General features: G+C 56.1%; 1 protein-coding gene across 7 annotated transcripts in view; it reads left to right on the top strand.

The window, feature by feature from the left end:
• Positions 1-19638, top strand: part of CTIF (cap binding complex dependent translation initiation factor) — a 301086-nt gene that overhangs the window by 8657 nt on the left and 272791 nt on the right. For 3 of the 7 annotated variants that reach the window (XM_017344168.3, XM_017344167.3, XM_051851238.2), the window contains exon 2: positions 4984-5027. The gene's annotated coding sequence lies outside the window, so the exon portion shown is untranslated. Of the gene's footprint in view, positions 1-4983; positions 5028-6630; positions 6902-7024; positions 7418-8246; positions 8741-19638 lie in introns of those variants that run through there. The other 4 variants (XM_070050194.1, XM_051851239.2, XM_051851240.2 and 1 more) reach the window with 4 other exon arrangements.

The raw sequence follows: 19638 nt of genomic DNA, 5'->3' as shown, positions 1-19638 counted from the left end.
TCCTGAGCACCCCGGAAAGCCCGAGTACTCGGGCCTGCAGCCTCTGCGGTGGACCTGGATCGGGTTCCAGCCGGCCCTGGGTGTCCTGGGCATGTGGGGAGTGAACCAGTGAATAAAAGACCGCTGCCTCTGCCTCTGAATTTAAAATTAAAAAATGAAAAATAACAAGATTTTATTTATTTGAAAGGCAGAGTGACAAAGAGAGAGGGAGAGACAAAGAGGGAGAGAAAGAGATCTTCTGGCCGCTGCTTCACTCTCAAAAGGGCTGGGCCAGGCTGAAGCCGGGAGCCTAGAATTCCATCCAGGTCTGCTGTGTGCGCCCAGGCCTTTGGGCCTTTGTCCGCTGCTTTTCCAGGCACATTAGCAGAAAGCCGGATCAGAAGCCAAGCAGCTGGGGCTCCAGCTGACACTGGGACATGGGATCCTGGTGATGCAGGTGGCAGCTTAGCCCACTGCACCACAATGCTGGCCTTGAAAACAAAATTATTTTTTAAAAGTTGAATAAAGAAATGGGTTAAAAGTAAACTTCCTTAAGAGTAAAAGGAGCTTTGAATCACTTATTTGTAAAATTTTGTCTATATTAAACAGAAAAATAAATAATAAACACCAGAAAATCTATTTATTTCTTTTTATTGCTTAAAGATTTTAACATACATCAAAATTGTGCATGTTTATGGGATACTATGTGATGTTTTGTTACATATACATGGTATAATATCCAATTAGAGTAAATATAATTATCTTTCCAAGCACTTAACATTTACTTATAGTGAAAGCATCCAAAAATCCTATTGTCTGGGTTTTTTTTTTGTTGTTGTTGTTGTTGAAATAGAGAAATATGCAGTCCATTAACATTCCCTATGACAGAACCCCAGATCTTACTCCTACCTAGCTGTAAAGCAAATGCATTTTAAAGCTGTAGGATTGAAACTTGGTTTTGACTGCTGAAGGCAATGAGCAGGGCTCATTCTCCTAAGGCATGGAATCGTTTGAGACACCAGATACAGACAACATAGGCACCGCATCTCTGCAGCCCCATGTGAAAAGAAAAGAATACCTCTAGGAAGAGTAAACGCACCTGAGAGGAAGAGCAGTGCCCCCAACATTTCCTTCAGCTGGACGAGGGCGCTCCCTGGGGACCTGGAGAAGCTGGGGGCTGATGTTCAAAGATGGGGGGCCGTGGTGACGCTCCCCAGCCCTGAAGTCTGCAGTCCCAGGGCGGGCGGCACCACCTCCCTAGTGGCTGTGTGCCTCGGGCAAGTTCCTTCACCCCTCCTAGGCTCAGATTCTCCCAGGTAAAAGTATGTTGGGGCATTATGGTGTAGCACCACTGCTTGCAGCGCCGACACCCTACATGGGCACTGGTTCGCATCCCAGCTGCTCTACTTCTGATCCACTCCCTGCTAATGCGCCTAGGAAAGCAGTGGAAGATGGTTAAGTGCTTGGGCCCCTGTACCCATGTGGGAGACCTGGAAGAAGCTCCTGGCTCCCAGCTTCAGCCTGGCCCAGCCCCTGGCATTGCTGCCATTTGGGGAGTGAACCAGCAGTTGGAAGATTCTCTTTCTGTCTCTCTCCCTCTCTCTGTATCTCTACCTTTCAAGCAAATGAATAAATCTTTATTTAAAAAAGTTACTATGTTGACTACACTGGATAAGGCCCTAAAATGTGCTGCACGTCCCCTGACAAACAGTAATTGTTCCGATAATATATGTATTAGATATTGTTCTTTGAAAACAGATTGAAGTTTGCAGATATCTCAGGATAAGATTTTAGCAGACAAGAATCATTAACAGGGATAGAAAAGGAAGTTGTCTTCAGGAAGGGAGAGTCCTAGCCAGAGCAGCTCACTGCCCAAGCCTCCCTCTGCACATCTCACTTTTAGGCTGTTCTGGGTGTGGATTTTTGGACTGCAAAGATGGGGAGCCCATTCCACATGGCACAGGTGAGGAGAGGTTAGTGTAGGGATGCAGACAGATCAGGAATCCGAGAGAGGCACAATAGAGCATCCTGTGATGAGAATTGGCAAAAAAGTTGGGAACCAGGGCTGCTCTAGGCATCTCTCGCCTTCCTTCCTCTTCCCTTCCCTATGTCCTCTCTGTTTTTTTTTTTGTTTTTTTTTTTTTTTTTTTTGACAGGCAGAGTGGACAGTGAGAGAGAGAGAGACAGAGAGGAAGGTCTTCCTTTGCCATTGGTTCACCCTCCAATGGCCACCGCGGCCAGTGCACTGTGGCCGGCGCACCGTGCTGATCAGATGGCAGGAGCTAAGTACTTATTCTGGTCTCCCATGGGGTGCAGGGCCCAAGCACTGGGACCATCCTCCACTGCACTCCCGGGCCACAGCAGAGAGCTGGCCTGGAAGAGGGGCAACCGGGACAGAATCCTGTGCCCCGACCGGGACTAGAACCTGGTGTGCCGGTGCCACAAGGCGGAGGATTAGCCTAGTGAGCCGCGGCGCCGGCCCTATGTCCTCTCTGTTTATGGCCTTGTACCTGGCCCATCTTGGCCACAATCCTATACCTCAAGAACCATCACCAATGAGCAGAGGTTTCTCAGCCTCTTCCTTCAGGTCCCTGCAAGAAGGAATCTGAGTGGGTCAGTACATCTGATGGAGTCAAGGTCATCAAGTCCAGCCCTGCCAGTGGCCCCAGGATCAGCTGAGACTTCTTCAGTTTTTCTAGAACATGGCCTGACAAGGAAGGACATTTGATTTTTGCAGAGAGGTGGGGGTTATCTTTGCCTTGGCCTCGTCAAGGACATGACAGTGGTGAGGTGCTCCTGCCACTGACCTGTGAGTCTGACCTTGAACATTGAGGGCCTCCATGAGTGTCTGATGAGTCATGGGCTTCACTCGCTGTCTCTGAGTCTTGCAAGATAAGTTCTGCTTGTTTTACGTTCAGGGCCTTGTTTAATGAGGACTGCAAACCCTTGCTACTCTGTTGGAATTAAACAACTTGCAGTTCATCTTCTCAGCTACTTAATTGGATGGCTTCTTTTGCTACTGAGATTGTAAGCTTCTTGAAGGAAGAATTTCAGATCGGGAGATAATCTCAGAGGACACAGAGTCCAGGCCTGGGAAAACAGAGGCCGAGAGCAAAGTTGCCCAGCAGGAAGGGTTTACTGGGGAGCGCATTCACATGCTTTGTTCCCCACTGGGCCTGGCCAGGCCTTATTCATACCATGCTCCCAATATCCACCGCTTAGGGTGGGCGTCTGGAGGCTTGGACACCCCCATCCTGTGCTGGAGTGCCTGGTTCAGGTCTGGGCTACTCTACTTCCAATCCAGCTTCCTGCTAATGGGTACCTGAGAGCAGCAGGTGATGATTCAGTATTTGGGTACCTGCCACCCACGTGGGAGACCCAGAGGGAATTATGGGATCCCAGCTTTGTCCTGGCCTAGCCCTGGCTGTGGGGGGCATTTGGGAAGGGATCTTTGTGTCTCTCTCTGCCTTTCAAATAAACAAACTTTTCAAAAGATTTTATTTCTTTGAAAGGCAGAATTGCAGAGAGAAGGGAGAGAGAGAGAGAGAGAGAGAGAGAGAGATCTTCCATCTGCTGATTTGCTTCCCAAAATGGTTGCAACGACTGGGGCTGGGCCAGGCTGAAGCCAGGAGCCTCTTCCAGGTCTCCCACGTGGGTGCAAGGGCCCAAGCACTTTAGGCCACCTTGGCTGCTTTCCCAGGCTGCAGGTGGTGGCTTTACCTGCTGCACCACAGCACCGGCCTCACAAACATTTTGACAAGTGTTCATTGGTTGATTTCTTCCTGGCTTTCGCTCTTCTCCCTCTCACCATTCTCTGTGCACAGCCTTCCTACACCACCAGCTCTGCCTTAGGGGATCGCTTTGCATCTGCCTTTCAGGTGTGGCTCTTTGCGGTTGTGCAGTGGAAGCTGAGATGAGGCTGGGTGAAATCTAACCAGGCCCTATCTAGGTGTTATCTCTCCAGGCCAACACCGCAGGAACAGAGCCCAGACGCCGGACTGGCCACTTCCGTCCTATGTAGGGTCAGTGGCCACCAAGCTGCACGCTGAAGCCGCAGGCGCTCCCCGGGCCAAGTGCTCCCCCCACTTCTGCGGGACCCTAGGCCAATGCTACACCCCCCAACAGGAAGTTACAAGTGGATGAGACTCATGTTCCTTTCAGCAGCTTTCTCCTCCCATGGATCCCTGTGTCACAGACAGTGACCCTCATGCAGTGGGCCAGTAGCTCGCCTGTGTCCTGGGTGTCAGCCTGGGTGTGAGCCTGGGCTTCTCAGCCCTGAAGGCAGGTCACCTCCCTCCCCCCAGCATGCCAATGGGCTCCCTGCAGGCCTTCACCAAATGTGTGCACTGACAGCAACTTTTCCCAGAAGGCTATGGTGGGGGAAGAGGGGTGGAGCAGAGAGGAGTGGGAAGAAAGGAGAAATAGTTATTGATTTATTTTTAAAGATTTAAGATTTAATCGAATCCAGGTTCACTCCCCAAATGACCTCAGTGGCTGGGGTTTGGCCAGGCTAAAGCCAGGAGCCTGGAACTCCATTTGGGTCTTCCACATGGGTGGCAGGGGCTAAGTACTTGGGCCACCTTGTGCTGGATCATAAGCAGAGCAGCCGAGACTCAAACCAGCACTGCTCAGGGGTCCTTCTCGTGGGTCCAAAAGGCTCTGTGACAAAGAGGGGACCCAGCCATCACTGAGCACTTTGCAGGGACACAGCCAGCTTTGATGCCTTATCCTCATTGGCTCCCACAATGCCAATGAGGTTGCTGAGTGAGCGGCCCGAGGGTCACCCATTTGGAGGTTAAGGTTATGGAGCCAGGATCCACGATTCAGGCTGCCTGGAGAGCCTGTTCTCCCCACTGCTCAGGCACCCAGCCCCGAGCGAGGCAGGTGCTCTCCAGGGATGGTGCCCGTTCTGCGCATCCTCAGCCTCTCGTCACCTCTGGAGGTGTGACGAGAAGCAAGTGCAAAGCCTGGGCCCAGACAATTCCATTCTCATTTCCTTCGCAGGTGGCGCGCCCGTCACGGTGTGCAAAGCCAGTGCTGACAGCAAGGTAAGCCCAGGGGAATCTGCTGAATGGAGATACTCCAGCACTATTACTCACAGTTTAGTAAACCCAGGAAACTGTCCAGATGTTAAAGCGTAAAAATAACTCACTGCCCGGCCCATGAGGCCTACATGGTAAGATGGAAAAACCAATCAAGAGGAACAGGCTGGCTGGAGGCGGCAGCTCCTGGCTCCCAGGCAAGTAACCTGCCTGGGGCACCCACCCTGTTCACAGTTGGGGATGAGTCGCTTTTGAAGTCTCTGGGTGCCGACCCACCCCCCGGGGGCCAGGGGAGGGAGGCCATGGCAGCATGAAGCCTCCGAGTTGCCCTACAGGATGTGAATGTGTGAGCTTTCCTTCCACCGCTTGGCTCATAGGATGCTACATAAAACAAAATCCCACCTATCCACCTAGGTCCAATCAAGCCCCGCCTCCTGTGAGGCCCCTGGCATCTTGTAAACTCACCCTTAGCCAGCCCTGCCCCTTCCCTGTCCCAGTCCAGCAGCCTGCCTTGGCCTTCGCAGACTGCCAGGACCTTCGGGGTCCGCTCTCTTCTCTCTCACCTGGAGCCTCTGTGCCCCGGGGCCTTAGTCAGATGCTCACCCCATCTTTTGCCTTTGTTAGAAATCTTAGTAATTCCCACAAGTGCCACCTCCTCCAGGAAGACTGCCAAGGCTGCCTCCCTCCCCGTTCCATCCTCCATTCTGGCTGGCTGCTCCCTCAGGGGTTTCCATATCACTCTGTGCTTAGCCCTCAGTGAAGCTTTGTTGCATGGCCTCTGCTTCGCGGCTATGCTAGACCCAAGTCCCTGCGGACACGACTACCCGAGCGTATTCCCAGCCGTCCCTAGTCTGGGGAAAGTGCTCACCAGATTTCATTTGAATTAACTGATAAGTGATTTCTACAGCAGCTACACCGGGTAGGACAGGCCCTCTAGTGAGGCCGTAACGTCCTGGCTCAGGGAGCGCGCAGTATCTTAACACTTCTCCTAGAAACCTCTCTGTGTCAAGCTCAGGTCAGGTTTAACCCAAACATTGGTGATCTGGCTATGTGATTACTGAATCATCCAATGCCAACGATTCTCCCAGTTACCAAATTCCAGCCCTTAGCACGGCCAATGGAAAATTAATTGGTTGCAACGTGCATATCTAATGACCACGTCCCGCCCCTGCCTCGGAGCGGCTCCTGCGCTCGTGGTAACGCCTGCGTCTCAGTAACCTACGGCGGCGCTCAGCGCAACGTGGACAGCGCCACCGGGGCCAGCGCGCACACGCACCTCCCTCGTATCTGCCGCCGGGGCCGACGTTGCGCCTTAGGCACGTATGCCTCCCCTTCTCTAAAACCACACGTTTCCCGCAAGCCCGGACCGCTCTCGGTTCTCCCAGCGCAGAGGCCCGCGCCGGGGCCGAGAGGCGGATGGAGGCGCGCGGCGGCGGGCTCGGGCGCAGCTAGCCTGGGCAGTCCCCGCGTCCCCGCGCACCCGGCTCCCCCGGGCCCGCCATCCGGGAAAGAAAGGCGGACTACGTTTCCCGGCAGGCCTCCCGCCGCCCTCTTCCCTTTCAAGTCCGCGCACGTGGCCGGAGGGGAGGGCGGGGCCTGCACGTCACTCTCCCGCATTCCCTTTCCCGGTGTCAGAACTGGGATCGTTTTTTCCCTTCCTCTCCTCCCTCCCCTCGTCCGCCCCTCCCTCCCTCAGTCCCTTCCCTCCCGCCCCTCTCGGCCGGGTCCCTGCGCTGGGGCGCACCATCGCCTCGGCGGCCGGGGCGCGCCGAACCCGCGGCACGAGCCGGCTCTCCCGAGCCTCGCCGCTCCCTTCCCTCTCGCTGCCCCTTCCTCCACCCCCGGCTCGGGCTTGGCGCGGCGGCCCCCGGAACCCCGAGGTGAGCATCCCCCGCGTCCGTCCCCCTTTTGAGTCGGCTGCGCTTGCGATCGATTCGGGGACCGGGAGGGGAGGGCTGCGTGACGTGCGCATGCTTTCCGATAAATCCGGGAAAACCGCCCCAGACAATCGGCCCCCTTCCCCCTCCCGGCGCCCCGGCCCGCGGGGCGTCCGCCGCCGACCCCCGCACCACTCCGTGGGGGTCTGCGCTCCTCCGTCCCGCCCCCGCCCCTGCCCGGGCTTCGCTCCCCTCCCTGCAGCGATCCCCGCCCCGGGCTGGGGGGGGCCGTGGCCCTGAGGCTCGGACGCCGCGGGGGGCTCTCGGGGGCGCGCGGCTGGAGCCCGACTCGCGTCGGAGCGGCGCGGTGTAGCTGCTGTCATGTGCCGGGTTCCGACCCGGGGAGGAAGGGAGCGAACGTGGCTCTTCTCCCTTTTGTTGTGAAGCCGGCGTTTGCTGCATCGAGCAGTTGGTTCAGCACTGGCCAAACTTGCAGCTGTTCGGCCGCGCTCGGGCGAGGTAGGGAGCGCCGCCTGGGGCCAGGGCCGCCCGAGGGCCTCGGAGACGGCGTCCCCACCCGCCCCGCCGCCCGGCCACCGGCTGCCCGCGTGTGCGTGCGCGCTCGGCGGTCTGTGGACGGCTGGCTGCCGTCTAGACAGCCTGTGGCCCCCTCCCTCCGTCCCCGGGAGCCCCTGGGATGCGCGCGCGGGGGATGGGAGCGGGGGGACCCAGCCGAACTGGTGGATCCCGTGTGCTCGCCGCTTTGGCCATTCCCTGCGATTGGGCGACTCCGTTGGTTTATTGTTGTTATTATTGTTATCATTCCCGCCGCCGCGGTGTAATCGGGCCCGGGGAACAGATCCGCCTGGTGGAGCGGGGTGAAGTTGACAGCCTCTGAACAGCCAGCTCTCGGTGGCGGGTGCCCCGAGCGGCCGCGTCAGCACGAAGAGCAGGTGACGGCCCCGGTGCGGGTCGTCGGCCGGGGGCCGGAGCTGCGGCTGCGGCTCGGGTCTGGGACCGGGGAGGGCCGCGTGCCGATGCCCGGAGGAGGCTGGGGGCGGGGGGCGGGGAAGGCAGGTCCCGGGGACCGCGCGTCTTAGCCGGGCGTTTCGCTCCACAGCCGTTCGGCACGGTCGGGGTCCGAGCCCCTAGTCCCGGGCGGCGCTGACTCTGTCAGCTTTCGGGGAGTTTCAGGTCGCGGCCGGGGGTGGGTGTGTGCGGGGAGGGGCGCGGCGTGCAGGGGGAGGGCTGAACGGCCGCACCGCCTGCGTCCCCGCCCCGGAGTGAGGCGTCGCCTCCCCGCCTGCGGTGTGTGCGCCGTGTACACCGCGCTTAGTGTCGGGCTGGCCTCGGCGACTGGGAGAGGGCATGGGGGAGACCCTGGGGTCGTGTGCTGCCATCATTCGTGCGGGAGTCTCCGGCCTTCAGTGCTGCTGACTCGCACGGGCTCTCCCTCCGCGCCCCCGACCCGGCGCAGCGGCGCCTGGGAGGGGGGCGGTCGGCCCGGCAGGGAGGAGCCACGGCCTGCGCGAGTCGCCCCCGCCCCGCGTCCGCCAGCCAGACCGGCTCGTTGACCCTTGCACCAAGGCGCGCTGGGTGCGCGTGCTCGCGCGCGCGCGCGCGCCGCCGCCCGCAGAGATCCTGGAGGGAGCGCGCCCCGCGCCCCCTCCCAGTCTCGGGTCTGGGGACTGTCGGGCCACTAGTCTGCCCCACCGCGCCAGCCACCACCGCAGGCTGCAGCCCAGCGCTCAGACCCTGCGGCCCGGGGCTCAGTTCCGGGCCTGGGGGCCCTGCAACCTAGCAGGGAGCTGCGGGAGCTTCTGGCAGGGCGAAAGTGACAGAGTAAGGGCGCCGCCGCCGCGGGGCGGGAGCGGGGAGGAAGGAGCCGCCCTAGGCGCTGCTGGTCTGGGCCACAAACCTCAGGAATCCCGGCTCGGACGGAGCTCGGGCAGGCGATTGCCTCGCTTTCAGGAAAACTCAGGAAACACGGGAACAGGCAGCACCGGAGCCGCCGGGGTTGCCTGAGGAAACTCCCGGGGCCTGTCTGAAGCAGGATTAGATTTACACACAGATCATCTGTCCGCTGGGTCGGGTGTCTGCCCTGGATAATGCATGTGCGGAGGCAGTAATTTTGTAACGCATTCCGGGGTGTCGTGTCCTCAGTGGTGTACAGATTGCTGGAGTAATAACATGCTTGTCTGTCTATGGGGAGGATCCCCCCAACCATCACCACCTATTACTGCATTTATTACCAGGGTCCTCTGGGCGGGGGGAATATTAACCCCGTTTTACAGATGTGCACATTGAAGATCAAGGGCACTACCTTCTTCCTGGTTTGGGATTTCCCTTCCGGGGAGCTATGCCTGTTATTTAAATAGGAGTGATCCCTTCTTTAGCAAGTGAATTCTTGACATCAGCAGAGTGGTGAACCTGAGAGAAGGTGGACCCTGCTCATGCATATCCTTTGTGTACTTTGGGGTTTGCTAGCAGTTTCTGGGGAGAACAGTTGTTCAAGAGCGGAAGTCTGCAATGCTGCTGTCACTCAAGTACTCATCTGCTGCTGGAGAACGGAAGTCAGCTTCTAGGCATCCATGTATTCATAGACTACATGTATGTGATACACGTGTGTGCAAGGCATGCCTGTGTCCATGTGAGTGTGTTCATGAGTCCTTATTGAATCCAAGGCGAATTTTTGTTTTTAAAGATTTATTTATTTATCTGAAAGGCAGAGTTACAGAGAGGCAGTGGGAGAAAGAGAGAGAGAGAGAGGTTTTCTATCTGCTGGTTCATTTCCCAAATGGCTGCAACAGCTGGAACTGGGCCAATCCAAACCAGGAGCCTGGAGCTTCTTCCAGATGTCCCAGGCAAGTGTAGGGGCCCAAGGACTTGGGCCATCTTCTACTGCTTTCCCAGGCCATAGCAGAGAGCTAGATAGAAAGTGGAGCAGCCGGGACTCGAACTGGCACCCACATGGGATGCTGGCTCTGCAGGTGGCAGCTTTACTTGCTATGCTGCAGCGCTGGCCCCCCAAGGCTGATTGTTTAGTTACTGGTTTCAAAGCCGTTAGATTTTAATTTTTTTAAAATATTTACTTTTTATTTATTTGAAAGAGAGTGGGAGAGACAGAGATTTTCCATCCATGGTTCACTCCCTCAAATGACTGCAAAATCCAGGGGAGGGCTGAAGCCAAGAGCTTGGAACCTCCATCTGGATGTCCCATCTTCCTCTGCTTTCCCAGGCACATTAACAGGGAGCTGGATTGGAAGTGGAGCAGCTGGAACTTGAACCAGCAATCATATATGGGATGCAGATGTCACAGATGGCGGTTTAACCGGCTGTACTACAACACAGGTGCCAGCCATTGGATTTACAATGTGGGCCTCTGAGAAGCCATTCCAGATTAGACTCCCTGAAGCCCAAAAGGAGCTCAGAGTTCAGGTACATGAAGGTTCTCAGAGATAGCCTGGAGGGGTGTTCAGATTGGCCATTCATTCACACCTACATGTTTGTGTATCTAGAAGTACACACAAAGAAGCTTTAACACATAGTCCCTGACATGTGCTTCATTCGAAAGACATATTCTACCTGCAGAGGTGAATGTCAGGGCTCAAGTCCAGCCCGGGTTGAGGAGGCTCCTGGAGACTCTACTGTGTGTGAGCTCACAAAGCTGGGGCAGCAGGAATAGGTTGTAGTACGAGAGTAGAGCTTACAGCAGAAAATGGGGCATAAACATTTTAGGGCACTCACCCCGGAACTTAGTTTCATACGTTGGTTGCAAGGGGTCCCTGGTGCTGGTTCTTACAGGGATGGGGAATATCTGGCCCGTGGGCCCTATAAGGCCCACAAAATCATTGGGGTTGGCCTTGCCAAGGCTACTGCAGACGGGACTTGGAATTCAATAAATCTGTGGCAGGCTGACTTTTAAGTTAGTAATTTTGTATGGCTGGTGAATGATGCTATAAACATCCCACATGGCCCTTTGCAGAAGAATGGTTCTCTCTGAACCCCCGCCCCCAACTGTTCCGAGTCAGCCCCCACTTCAGGCTGTGTGGACTGTCCCGGTGGGCCCAGAGGTGTGTCCTTGTGTAGCCTCAGGTTGCTGGGGGGGAATTACTCTGCTGGAGTCTGAGCAGTGAGCTTCTCCAGGCACCCGCTGTGATGTCCCGTGATTCCCCCGGGAGGCTGAGGCCTCCCTCCCGCCCACCCTGCACTGGGTTTCTGTCCTACAGGTCTGTGTAGAAGTTTTCACAGGGGCCTGCTTTTTACCCACTCCCAGGCTCTCTTCTCCGATTCCTGTCATTGTCCTCCAGTTTTGTACTGGTTTGGGGGTCCATGGGCCTTGTTTTCAGATCCTGTTGCTTGCAGTTCAGCGCAGGCGGGGGGTGCAGGAGGTGGGTGGTCAGGATGGAGAGCAATCCCAGAGCAGGGACGAGAGGTACAGCTAGCCAGGCAAGGTGTAGTTCTGAGAATTCCCCGCGCTTGACGACATTTCTGCAAAACTTCCCCATCGTGTGGCAGCCCTTCTTGGTGTTCTGAGTGGTGGGGGGTGGGCGGGGCTGGGGCCTGGACCCCCCACCTCTGGGCTTTGTGGCTCATGCTGAGCTCAGCTATGCACTTCCAGGCCTGGGTTTTCTGCTGCCCCCCTCTGCCCTGCCTCCTGCTGCAGGTGAGTTCAGGCCTTTTTTTTTTTTTTTTTTTTTTTGGACAGGCAGAGTGGACAGTGAGAGAGAGAGACAAAGGTCTTCCTTTGCCGTTGGTTCACCCTCCAATGGCCACCATGGCCGGCGCTCTGCGGCCAGCGCACCGCACTGATCCGATGGCAGGAGCCAGGTACTTACCCTGGTCTCCCATGGGATGCAGGGCCCAAGCACTTGGGCCATCCTCCACTGCACTCCCTGGCCACAGCAGGCCTTCTCCCTGCGCTATCACCAGGCTGATTTACTGACCTCTGCCTGTGCCTCAGGTAAGCCCAGTTGAGCTGTGGTTCTTTTATTTATTTATTTATTTATTTTATTTTATTTTTTGACAGGCAGAGTGGACAGTGAGAGAGAGAGAGACAGAGAGAAAGGTCTTCCTTTGCCGTTGGTTCACCCTCCAATGGCCGCTGCGGCCGGCGCACCGCGCTGATCCGATGGCAGGAGCCAGGAGCCAGGTGCTTTTCCTGGTCTCCCATCAGTGCAGGGCACAAGCACCTGGGCCATCCTCCACTGCACTCCCTGGCCACAGCAGAGAGCTGGCCAACCGGGACAGAATCCGGCGCCCCGACCGGGACTAGAACCTGGTGTGCCGGTGCCGCTAGGCGGAGGATTAGCCTAGTGAGCCGCGGCGCTGGCCGAGCTGTGGTTCTTAACAGGTGAGGATGGACGCGTCCTGGGGCTGTGTCTCCCAGAGCTGGGGTGGGGCTGGGGTGGGGGGCACAGGATCTGATCTCCGTGAGAAGGCCCAAGGTTCAGAGGAGGGAAGTGACTTACCCAAGGTCCCTGTGAGCCCCTGGCAGAGTGGCACAGGAAACCCTGCGTCTTCTGTCTCTACACCAGGATGCCTTCTGGAAAAAAGTTGAGTCCTTCATTCCCTAAGGGTGGGACCCCTCCTTCTTGCCTTTTCTCTGGTTCTGGGAGAAGTTTTAGGGTTCCCCTTTCCCCCTTGAGGATGCTTTCCTTTAGGACTGGCCTTCTTGCCTTATCTTGCACCTTTGGCTTCCAGCAACAGAGGAGTGAGTCTCTGGGAGAGGAGATGGGCTTGGGGACTCTGGCACTCGGAAGAGTGCTCTGGGGCTTTCCAGTCTGCGGCAGGGTTCTCAGGAGTTCCCCGGAAGTGTTGGCCCAGGTGTCGTATGTTTTTCTAGAAAGAGTAGAAATCATTCGATTCTCAACTGACTCAAGGAAGGACCCAGGTACTGCAGGGGAGAACAGTAAGGTTGGGTAGGGTTTGGTTGGCAAGGGGGACTGTGACAATACCCTACATGTGATTCAGCTTTACATTTTGCAAAATATCGCACGCGTGATCCCATCTGCCCTTTATAATAAGCTGCCACCATTATTACCATTTCGCACATGGGGAAGTTGAGTCTGTGGTTGTTGACAGGGCTCTGCACCCTGACATTCTGACTTCCAATCCAGTGCCTGGAGCTTGAACCTTTCAGGTCTTCCTTGTGTCTGCTGTTGACTCAAATCTAGCGGCAGAGCCAGACGCAAATGCCGACTTGCCCAGGAGCGGGAGGGATAAAGGAGGCCGTTTCAAAGCCATGATATGTGGAATGGGGTCACCTTGAGATGATTTTGTGGAAGAGGTGAATTTGGGAGCAGGTGGAGGAAGCTTTCAGCTGGGACAATGGCCCACAAGTACTTAAAGGGGACCTGTGTGTTTTTGGGGTGGGATGGGGCAGACCACACTGGTGTGGCTGATGCTCCTGCCGTCAGCATGGACGTCCCTCTGTTGGGTTCCGTTGCTGTGCCTGGCACTGTGCTAGACCCTGAGATTGCAGTGAGCAGACACAGCCCCCTGTCCTCAGGAGCCCGCTGTCCGGTGGGAGACACAGACGCTTGGGTGGTTCGCTTCGTTGTGGTGTGGTGAGCACTGTGGTGGTGAAGAGCCAGAGCCCTGCAGCAGCACAGACAAAGCGAGCAGGATCTGGCCTCTGAGATCAGGGAGGGCTTCCCGAAGGAGTCAGGTCAGGAGCTGGATCTTAATGAATATAAGGAAAGCCAGGAGAGGAGCCCGGGGAGGGGCCCTGGGGAAGGGAGGGCAGGCCTGAAGGTGCAGGGGCACGAGGCAGCCTGGCTGGCGGAAGGAACCTGAAGCAGTGAGGTCAGATGCAAGGGCGGCCTGGTGGATAGCACTCAGACCTTGGCCTTCAGCCCACAAGCAAAGCTTGGAGGAAGGGGCTTTCAGCAGAGTGGGGCTGTCAGGGCAGAAGGGGACATGACTGGGAGCTGGCCGAGGCAGAACTAGCTCCCTACAGTGTCCAGGTCACCAGGGAGGAGGTCTGCAGCCAGGGCATATGACTAGGGCTGGAGCCAGGCGGAGAAGAGAATCTGCAGTGATAGCTTCAGGTTAGGGAAGTGAGAGAGGAGTTGCATTGAGTCCCAGGTTGCTGTCTTACTGGGTAGGGGCAGCCCTTAACCCAGGGTGAACTTGTGCTTGCCGGAGCTGGTCTGCTGGGGTTGGGGTGGGTTCAGGGCCACAGGCTTTGGATTTGACTTGCTGGTGGCATGGCCTGATGGCCCTGTGGTGCTACGGACAATACTGCGCACAAGGTGGAAGCTTGAAGTGTGGGCAGGAGCTGTGGCTGTGGGCGTGGGGACCCGTCTGCCCCGGAGCGTGAGCGTGACCGTGACCATGGAGGGGGATGCTGTAGACAATAGGAGCAGCTCTCTTCCTCCCATTGTCGGAGAATCCTTTGTCACACCAGGCCGCCTGTCAGGGAAGCCAGGCGGGGATGCTGTGTCATGCTGGAGGCCCAGCTGGCAGGATCTGGCGACAGCCGTGAGCGCGCTTCAGCGGGAAACATTACAGTCAGGGGAGAGAGGTTTGCATTGCTAACAGACGCAGTGAGCAGAGTGCTGACCCGGTACAGGGCCGGCCAGACTGGGAGCCTGCTTCCGGCCATGGGCATTGACCTGGGGAGACAAAACGTGGATCTCCGAAACCACAAATAAAAGCAAAGCAAGCCCTGCACAGCGTAGAATGCAAACCGAATAGGAGTGCGGTGCGGACCCCTCCCATCCTGCCTCCCTCGTTTTCACGGAGCTGACGTGTTTGAGGCAGAAGTGCCTTTTCACGTCTGAGTCCTTAGGCCCTAAGACAGGGCCTGGCATGCAGCGGGTGGTCCGGCCACATTTGCAGATCTGCAGGGGTGTGGCAGTTAGTCATGTGGGGCGAGAGGTCAGCAAGCCCCATGTGGGCAACCCAGCCCTGCTTTCGGGTACCTTCTGCGCCACAGTTTTGTGGACACCTTGCAAACCGCCCGGCTGCAGAGTACCCAGGAGCACGTGCAAGTATGACCGGCAGCTTTGCAAAGCAGAGCTAAGCTCGTGGGTCGTGAGGGAATCCCCCTGGGATCTCAGCAGGGGTGAGGAGGGTCAGCTGCGGCTGTGGTGGCAGAGCCTCCTTCGAGACTAGAGATGGGAGCGGGAGTCAGAATGCACAGCCCTGCCTCAAGCGCATGCCTGGACAGACACGGTCGGTCTGTCCAATGGCACGGGGTGGTGGTGGTGGCAGCTTTTTGTCTGGACCTGAACTTGAGTAGGGGAGAATCTTCCCTGGAATTTGGAAACCTCAGGCCCATCGTGGCTTTGGACACCAGACACTACTAGACACGTGGTCTAAGAGACCCCCCTCTCCACCGGGGAAGTAACCGGCATAGGAAGTCTAGAGGGTCAGGGTCCTCCTGACTGTAGACTCCTGGGGAGATGCTGGGACCCCCTATTCTTTACTGGCTTAAATCCCATCCCAAGAGATGCTTCAGGCTTGGGGCCACGTAAATGAGAAAGTGGGGGCAGGGAGGGGGTAGCCAGACGGCAGGAGCATCCTTGGGCAGAAGTTTTTTGCTGATTTTTTGAATTTTAATTAATTTTCAATTTATTTGAAAGACAGACACATCTTCTGGTTCACTCCCCAAATGCCTGCAATAGCTAGGACTGGGCCAGGTGGGAGCTCAGAGCCCAGAACTCCATCCAGGTCTCCCACGTGGGTGGCAGGGACCCAAGTACTTGAGCCATTGCCACTGCCTCCCAGGCATTTTAGCAGGAAGCCATCTGGGAGTGGAGTAGCTGGGACTGTGACCAGGTCCCCCGGTATGGGATATGGGCATCTCGAGCCACAATTTAACCGCTCTGCCAAATGCCCACTCTGGTGAGACCTTTTATTTATTATCTTATTTTTTTTTAAGTTTTTAAGCATTTTATTCAGTGAAAGAAATGCACAGGAAAGTGAGGGCTTTAATTAAGGGAGAAAGAAGGCTGGAAACTAAGTTGGGTCCATACCAGGCAGAGAGCAGGCTGGGTGCCACGTGGAGCAAGCATGCGGGCAGGAAAGCAGAGGGAGGGCAGAGGCGAATGGGCCACGTGTCTGGGGCAACAAGGGGAGGACCCACTGTGTTCCAGGCCTTTTATTCACTCCCAAGGGGGGTGGTTACGTCGTCTGATTGGCAGGTGGGCATACAGGTGGGATCAGGTAGGGGCATGAGATTACATGGGGGGGTGGTCTTCCAGCTCACAAATCTAATCGATTTTATCCTTTCTGCCCACCTATATCATTCCCCTCTCAGAGATTCCAGACCTTAATCCTAAGGGATGCTGAAGGGTGTAGAATCATCATATCTCCCATAGCTGCTTCCTGCTCAACAGGGGTGTAGCACAGGCCCTGCCTGTCCTGGGTCTGGAAGTCTCTGTCTCATCTAATGAATTTGCTTTATGAGCTGGAAAATTTTTGGTCACCGTCAATGGCTGTGTCCCCTGCATGGTCAGTTATTCTCAGAAGTCATTGAGTTCTGAAACATATGAGTTTGTTAATTAGCATAAACAAAACTGGAACAGAACCAGTTGCAAGTGGAATGCTCCATAAGATGGAAAGAATATACCTTACAAGCCTCCAGATAGTGGGTGGCGATAGGCTACCCTTAGAGAACCTTTGCAAGGGGCCTTGGAGACAGTCGTGTAAGGTGGGGAGGCCCCTGCCCTGGGGCTCCATCTCTCACGAGAAGCCAGAGGGTGGGCCCTGTCCCGGGAAACAGACCCTTCCTGCCGCAGGCCAGGAGCTCACGGGTGGCATGTGTTTCCGGGTTCCCCAGAATGGCGCCCATATAGGTCCCAGCTGCTGCTCAGCCTCCACATCGTGCATGGCGCCAGCTTTCCCCCTGCTCAGCGTCTGCTGTTCCTGTGGTTTTAAGCTCCAGGGGTGTCTGCAGGCCACCTTGTCAACCCTCTGCCTGGTGTGGGAATCCTGCCCCGAGAAGTACATGGCCCAGATGCTTCCCCTGGCTGGCCAGCGGCAGCCTTCTGTTAAAAGGCCAGCGCTGTGGCACAGAGGGTTAAGCTGCCGCCTGCGCTGCTGGCATCCCATATGGGTGCTGATTGGAGTCCAGGCTGCTCCGTTTCTGATCCAGCTGCCTCCTAATGCATCTGGGAAGGCGGTGGAAGATGGTCCAAGTGCCATCCCCTGGGAGACCCACATGAAGCCCCATTGCACTCATGCATCTACTAATAGATAGGTAGCTCTCTCTCTCTCTGTCACTCTGCCTTTCACATAAATAAATAAATCTCCTTGGAACCTCAGCCCCTCCTGGCCATTCCTACCTGTCACCACTGCAGGTGTCCAGGGGGATGACTTCTGTACCTTACATCAGGGCTGGGGACCCCCAGCCCACCAGCCTTATGAGGCCCTCGAAATCATGTGTTCCGGCCTTGCCAAGGTGGGACTCAAAATTCAGCAAATCTACAGTAATCTGGTTTGTAAGTTGAGAATTTTGTGTGGCCCGCGAATGATGTTGGAAACATCCAAATGACCCGTGGTGGAACAGAGGTTCCCTAGCCCTGTGCTACAACTCCTGCTTGCCCCTGCTCAGTGGGCCTCAGTGGGTCAGGCTGAGGTTCTGGGCACATCCAGCCCACCCCGTCCTGGCTCCCATAGCCGAGGGAGCGCTGGGAGGCGAATGTGAGGTTACGCAGGCTGGCTGTGTTGGCGTGGTCCGTGCATGGAAGTTTTAGGAAGCTTTGACACAATGCTTTTCAGGCCATCGTGGGAAGCGGCAGCACGCACACAGCTCCTTCCCCCCTCTGCATTTCGGCATCTGAGTCCCTCGCAGGGAGCTGATGTTTAGTGAGTGTCTGTTATGTGCTGGGCACTTTCTGGATGCCTGCATGGTTAGAACTTCTGTGAGGGAGACAGAGCAGATATGGGGATCTGCCTACCTCTGGCGGTGACAGCTGAGCCCTGAGGTTACTCAGAAAGAATGCATGTGGTTCCCTCCAGAGCGGGTGGGGCCAGCATGGTTCTCCTGCTCTTCCCTTTTAGGGCCTGCCTTTAGGGTAGGCTAAGTCATGATCTCACCGCTAGCTGAGAACCCACAGGCCTTTGCCATACTCTTCTGACTTCGGCTGCAATACTTAGGAGTTTGAGCTGTGAGGTCGGTGAGCCATTGAGATCAAGCATGAAGTTTAACTCTGTGGCCCTCTGGCTCTCTCAGGAGCAAAAAAGCTTTTTTCCCCCCCTTTAATTTTTTTTAAAGATTTTATTTATTTATTTGAGAGGCAGAGTTACAGATAGTGAGAGGGAGAGACAGAGAGAAAGGTCTTCCTTCCGTTGGTTCACTCCCCAGATGGCCTCAATGGCTGGAACTGTGCCGATCTGAAGCCAGGAGCCAGGTGCTTCCTCCCTGTCTCCCATGCGGGTGCAGGGGCCCAAGCACTTGGGCCATCCTCCACTGCCTTCCCGGGCCTTAGCAGAGAGCTGGATGGGAAGAGGGGCAGCTGGGACTAGAACCGGTGCCCATATGGGATGCTGGCGCCTCAGGTGGAGGATTAACCCACGGCACCATGGTGCCGGTCCCTCCCCCTTTAAATTTTATGTATTTGAAAGGCACACACATACATTTACACACACACACAGCCATCCTTCATCTGCTGATTGGCTCTGTGAATGCCCACAAAGCCAGGCCAAAGTAGGAGCTCAGAACCCAACCTGGGTCTCCCATGTGGGTGGTAGGGATCCAGTTAGTTGAGCCATCACCTGCTACCTCCAAGGACACACATTAGCAGGAAGCCAGATTAAGCACGGTTGGGACTTGAACCCAGGTTCTCTGATCTGGAATGCAGGTTTCCCCTGTGGCAACTTAACGGCTATGCAAGAGTCTGCCCCAGCCAAGCAGCCCTCTGCTGTCCAGGGAAGCTGCTGTGGGCTCTGTGTTGAGCCACCTGGGCCATGGGCTTGCTTCACACAGCTGGGGGTGGGGGGTGGGGGCACACTCACGCAGGCCCCTGCTGGCGGGCCGGTGGTGAGATGCAGGGATTCTGGGAAGGCATCCAATTTCCACTCTTCCCCCCTCCACAAACAGTCCCTATGCCCACAGTTTGCTGGGTTGCCTTAATCCTTTTAACTTAAGGCTCTTAGCCTGTTCACATTTGGTTCAGTGTAGCAGGCACCTGCGGTGGGTCAGGCTGTGTGGCTGAGGTGGGATGGATTGGCGTGAGCCCTGCGGGGTCCCTCCATCCATCTTCCCACCTTGGTGAGGGTTAGTGGGAGATCCTGGGTTAGGAGAGCACAAAGAGAGCTAAAGTTATTATTTTTTTTTTAACCCAGATAATCCCAGATGTAAACTCAGCCTGTCCTGAGCAAATGGGTGCCCACACTGGCCAGGGCGGGTGCAAGTGTGGGGTGATAGCTGACACTGTCATTGGTCAATTAGATTGCAAAGTGCTTATGGGAGTGTGTGGGGAGGGGCTCACACACAAGAGAAAGTGGCATCTCCTTCCCTCTTTTGCTCAGAGGCTGGGGAGGAGAGCATTGGCTGTGGGTTTTGGACTTGGGGTTCAGATGGGGCCCGGCTTGTAGCCACAAGGATCTATCTTATATCTAGCCATGAGCTCAGTTTAAGGTTTGGGGAAGAAGAATGGTGGGACAAAAACCACCTGGCTTGTGTTTTTTTTCCCCTCCAAGCTTGTCCCCTCATCATGGCTGCCACTGCTCCAGGCATCACATCCTCAGGTAACCTCATCTGATGGTGGGCAGGGATGCTAGTTTTG

The sequence above is a fragment of the Oryctolagus cuniculus genome, chromosome 10 (assembly GCF_964237555.1).
Source record: "Oryctolagus cuniculus chromosome 10, mOryCun1.1, whole genome shotgun sequence".
Lineage (NCBI taxonomy): Eukaryota > Metazoa > Chordata > Mammalia > Lagomorpha > Leporidae > Oryctolagus > Oryctolagus cuniculus.
This window is presented reverse-complemented; position numbering and strand designations above follow the sequence as displayed.